Genomic DNA, 6,000 nt, shown 5'->3' on the forward strand with positions numbered 1-6,000 from the left:
TCCGTTCCCACCCATTGAAAACGGATATTGACTCCTATTTGTGTGAGAGCATCTTAATAGGATGAAATTTACTTTGTTTCATTTATTTACTTTATTTCAGTGGAGGTCGATGAGGCTGGAATTGATTAGTCTTATTTCAGTGGATCCCAACAGGGACTCAAAGTGGCCTACATGACTCTCCTTTCCTCCATTTTATCCTCCCAACAACCCTTTGAGGTAGATGAGGATGAAGGTGTATGACTAGACCAGGGTCACCCGATGAGCTTCCATGGCAGAGTGGGGATTTGAACCCAGGTCTCTCAGATCCCAGTCCAGCTTCAGGGAGTCCTGGACAGAAGCTATTTGTTCAGCTTCTGGAAGACAGATCTATGTAGTAATCTATAGCCCAAATGTTCAAACAGTTGCTAAATGATAGTAGCCAGAAGCAAAGATCACTTTTCTTGTTGTTGCTGCTTTACAACTTTCCAAAGCCCTCTAAACAATTCAGGCAATGCTCTTCGAGATTTACGTCTAAGCCTGTCTTCTGTCATGGAGGCCCAGCAAAATTGTTTTTAGTCTTCTGGAATGAATGTGCATCTCGTAATGAATGTGCATCTCTGAACAAGTCTTGGATATGTGAGTTTCATCTACTTTATAATACTGAGTCTTGTGATGGCTTATGGCACAGAGAAACAAAACTGAGCTGAAAAACTAAGGTGATGTTGAATAAATCTTTCTACAAAGTTCTACATTTATTGTTAGAAAAACAATTATGCAGGAGTAAAGCCTGTGTTATCGATCACTGCAGTCTCAAGTGAATTAAGTACCATTGTAGTCTGTCTACAGACTTCTTCGATCCTTTCCTCCCTCCCTCTCTCCCTCTCCCCATCAAGTCATAGCTGATTTCTGGCAACCCTTTGGGGTTTTCCAGACAGGAGACATGACACTAGTTTCAAGGGTTCCCTTCAAGGGCCTTCCTCAAGCTGCCCCTGAGGCTGACCACCCCCTGCCCTACCCTTGGTCCCTCCACTGCTCACATGAAGAGCTGTTTTTTAATATCCCGCTTTTCATTGCCCGAAGGAGTCTTGAAGCAGCTCACAATCACCTTCCCTTCCTCTCCCCACAACAGACACCGTATGAGGTACATGGGGCGGAGAGAGCTCAGAGAGAACCGTGATTGGCCCAAATCACCTAGCCGGCTGCATGGAGAGCAGTGGGGAATCAAACCTGACTCTCCAGATTAGAGGCCACCCGTCCTGACCACTACACTACGCTTGATTGAGAACAGAATGGAAGAACAGAGCAATAGGTGAAGTCAGCTGTATGGAAGAAAGGGTGTAGGTCAGGGGTAGTCAAACTCCGGCCCTCCAGATGTCCATGGACTACAATTCCCAGGAGCCCCTGCCAGCGAATGCTGGCAGGGGCTTCTGGGAATTGTAGTCCATGGACATCTGGAGGGCCGCAGAGGTAAACGTGGATTTGAACCCAGCCTTCCTGAAGCCTAGCATCAAATTCTGACTTACTTGCATCATAGCGTCCGTCTGCTGTATTGCACGAACACCTTTTTTTAAAGGTCCATTGTCATGAACAAGCTCTGGCCCGTGTGCATCACAAAACCTCTGCTGAAGGACACCCTCCTCCCCCCAATATTCTTCCTCATCCATGTTAGCCTTTAGTGACAATGAACTTGCAGTCCAGCAGTACCTTTAAGACCAGCAAACTCTAGTTGTGGGTCTAAGAGCCAGTTTGGTGTAGTGGTTAGGAGTGCGGACTTCTAATCTGGCATGCCAGGTTCGATTCTGCACTCCTCCACATGCAACCAGCTGGGTGACCTTGGGCTCGCCACAGCACTGATAACATTGTTCTGACCGAGCAGTGATATCAGGGCTCTCTCAGCCTCACCCACCCCACAGGGTGTCTGTTGTGGGGAGAGGAATGGGAAGGCGACTGTAAACCGCTTTGAGCCTCCTTCGGGTAGGGAAAAGCGGCATATAAGAACCAACTCTTCTTCTTCTTCTTCTTCTAAGCTTTGGTGTGCACAGTGCCCTTCATCATACTGTGGCTCCAGACTAACACAGGGACACACCTGAATCAGCCTTTAGATGCATTTGCAGGCAAAGCAAAACAAAATCACAGGGAGCCCACAACTGCAGATCTCTGACCTTGTGATGGAGGCATAATTCAGACATATTTCCTCCTTTGTGGCTAGATGTCTTCTTCACAGTTGGCTTGGAATTCCCAGAAGGAAGCGGATGTCCTGACCTGCTTGATTTCCTACTTTCTTCCAGTCCTGTCCTCTACATGCTACCTGAACAGAGCTTGTACCTAGAGAACGGCAAACTTTTGTGTGGTATGATCCTGGCTGATCTGAAAGCTCTCTGTTGTGCCCACAGCACATCTGAATTATTTAGAATGCTGTCTGAGAAGTCAGCTTAAAAACAAGCTCTGCCTCTGAGCTAGCCTGTTGGTGATTGATTTCGTAATGCATTTTGCAACACGGGGTGTTCCATATGTTCTTTATGGAATTCTGTTTGGTAATTAAAGCTGCTAAAATAGGGAGATGGCACAGCAGTGTTATATGACTTCTATTCAGGAACAGGAATGCATGGATCTTCTGTGTCTAATGCAGGGGTAGTCAAAATGCGCCCTTCCAGATGTCCATGGACTACAATTCCCATGAGCCCCTGCCAGCATTCGCTGGCAGGGGCTTATGGTAATTGTAGTCCATGGACATCTGGAGGACCACAGTTTGACTACCCCTGGTAATGCAAAGAACAGGGGTGAAATAAAAAGAGTTGTTTTGGGGCACCCCACTTTTCACTACCCAAAGGAGTCTCAGAGCAGCTTACAATCACCTACTCTTCCTTTCCCCACAGCAGACCCTCTGTGGGGTAGGTGGGGCTGAGAGAGCTCTGAGGGAACTGGGTCTAGCCCAAGGTCACCTGGATGGCTGCATGTGGAGGAGGAGTGGGGAATCAAGCCCAGTTCTCCATATGCCGACGCTCTTAACCGCTACACCACGTCGGCTCTTGGTATTGATTAGTGGATGGGAATATCACGTGAAGGGCTGTTCAGACTTGGGTAGAAGCCTGCAAGGAAAGAGGATCTTGAGTAATCTGTATGTGAAGGAACTGTGGACATTGTACGCTGTGGGTTTCTCTGAAGAGTCTTTAATGTGGGAACTGAAGAAGAAGAATATAGTTCTCATATAAAGGAGTCTCAAAGCGGCTTACAGTCGCCTTCCCTTTCCTCTCCCCACAACAGACACCCTGTGAGGGAGGTGAGGCTGAGAGAGCCCTGATATTCCTGCTCGGTCAGAACAGCTTTATCAGTGCTGTGGGGAGCCCAAGGTCACCCAGCTGGCTGCATGTGGGGGAGCGCAGAATCGAACCTACACTCCTGACCACTACACCAAACTGGCCTTTAACGAGCTTTTTAAGTGTGTGCATGAACACTGGCAATTTCATGCATTCTTGCAAACCCTGTATTTCTTAAGAACTGTGAGCATGAGACCTGACACCTTGAATATAATTTCGTTGTCCTTCAAGGTGCTACTGGACTGGACTTTGTTCTGTTGTTGCAGATCGACAGGGCAACCCACCTGAATCCAACAGTGAATGGTCCTTCTTGGCCTCAGTCCTTGAAATACTGAAAGATTAATGTCCTGTAACAAACTTGTCACAAACAGCCTGCCTTGAATTCCAAGCTGTGAGTCTGGGGTGGGGTGAGAAGGCAAAGTTTAGATAACACCATGTTTAATTCCCTTGGGCGTTCCAGTCTTCAAACCCAGTTTCTTTCAAAGGCTAAACCAAGGGAAAGAAAGGGAAATTCCAACATCCAGAGGCAGTAGACGTCTGGATTTCAGTCCTAGGAAGCAACATCAGGGAAGGCTCCATGCCCTGTTTGTTGGCTTCTCAGGACAACCAATCGGCCTGTCTGTGAAACAGAATCCTGGACTAGATGGACTACTAGTCTAATCCAGCAGGGCTCCTCCTACACAGAACCAGTTTGGTGTAGTGGTTAGGAGCATGGACTTCTAATCTGGCGAGCCAGATTAATTCTGCACTCCTCCACATGCAGTCAGCTGGGTGACCTTGGGTTCGCCACAGCACTGATAAAGCTGTTCTGACTGAGCAGTAATATCAGGGCTCTCTCAGCCTCACCCACCTGACAGAGTGTCTGTTGTGGGGAGAGGAAAGGAAAGGTGATTGCTTTGAGACTCCGTCTTGTACAGAAAAGTGGCATATAAGAACCAACACTTCTTCTTCTTCTTCTTCTTCTTCTTCTTCTTCTTCTTCTTCTTCTTCTTCTTCTTCTTCTTCTTCTTCTTCTTCTTCTTCTTCTTCTTCTTCTTCTCTTCCTCCTCCTCCTTCTCTTTCTACTTGCCTTCTCTTTTCAAGCTGCAAATATTTAGGTACATTTGTGAATTGCTTGGCCAAGAATAAAGCATTGGTCATTCTGTCCCCTCCCCCATACACACACCGTTCTGGGCACATTTATATACTTATAGTCTCCAGGTCAATGCTTTTAAAGTCTGTTGGGAGTCCTTGAATGACAAAATGGATAATGGCAAACAGACTTCCTTAAAGAGCTCATAGCTGTCTACTTATGAAATTTCTCCTGCAATGTACAGCTGCCAAGACCGGCTAGGTCTGTTCTAGGTGTATTTTCAGTTCACACAGGGTAACAGTGAAGTCCAATAAGACTGGCCCAGTGCCCAGTGTGAAGCTGTGGATGCAGCCAAGAATATGTTCCCAAACCCTCTGAAACATAAAGAAGTTCTGCAGAAGACAGACAATATAGAAATCCAGTTCCCAAACCTTTAAAACCAGGAGCACTCAGGACAGTGACCTCCCCCGACCTCAGTTTGGGGTTCTCCACTTGTCTAAAGTGATATTCAGTCAGGGTACTGCTAGAGTCTGTTTTCACTTTTGGGAGCATGATGGTCACTGGGAGAATTGAGAGGCTTCTGAAGAAAGATCAAAGCCATTTTTCGTGATGCTGAACACCAGACCAGAGAGAGCTAGTGGATTTCATGAATTAAACTTTGAAGGCCATAACTGGTATTCAAACTGTCTAAGTGGCTAATTGTGGGTTTGCTTTAAATTAAACAAGTTAATAATTTAGAAGCCTGGATGTTCTCTTTATTGATGCACTTCATAGAAGCAGTAACTGCTTGCATTTCAATGAATGTGGGCCGGGCCCAGGAAGGAAATATTATAGTTTGGGCCTATGATAATCAGAAGTTCAGAACATCAGTTCTGTCTAGGGATGCCAGTCTCCAGGAAGGACCTGGGTATCTCCTGGAATTATAGCTTGTATTCGGATGAAAGAGATCAGTTCTCCTGGAGAAAATGGCTGCTCTGGAGGCTGGACTCCCTGGCATTATTCTCCATTGAGGTCCCTTCCCACCCCAAATCCCACCCACTCCCAGCTCCACCACAAAAATCTCCAGGTATTTCCCAGCCCAGAACATTTGTCTATTGAACATGCTGGACTGCACTTTGCAAAGAATTAGGAGGAGAGTGGTAGTCTTAAGACCTTAAAAGCTTGATCCTGCAAAGTAAACAGTTATGGGCAGCACAACAGCAGCATGATTATTTTGCTATGGAAAAGAGTTGCTCCATATTAGAAGCTGAGAGAGAGTGTAAGACTATGTGCAATTGCACAGTCATCCAACTGCAGTACCTGCTGCTGGCCACTCTCAGTGGTGGCACCCAGGTGCAGTGGGTATTGGGACAGGTCATGCCCCTCCTTCTAGTATCCCCCCCCACCCACCCCTCTGGTTTTTCAGCTCCTTGCCTTCTGTTCCCTGGTGTTGTCTTAACCCAGGGGTAGGCAAACTGTGGCCCTCCAATGTCCATGGACTACAATTCCCATGAGCATTTGCTGGCAGGGGCTCATGGGAATTGTAGTCCATGGACCTCTGGAAGGCCACAGTTTGCCTACCCCTGGTCTTAACCCATCTTAGATCAGGACCTTTCTAGAATCATATGGGAGTGTCACTCTATCCACCACTGA

Source organism: Paroedura picta, chromosome 4, assembly GCF_049243985.1.
Source record: "Paroedura picta isolate Pp20150507F chromosome 4, Ppicta_v3.0, whole genome shotgun sequence".
Classification (NCBI taxonomy): domain Eukaryota; kingdom Metazoa; phylum Chordata; class Lepidosauria; order Squamata; family Gekkonidae; genus Paroedura; species Paroedura picta.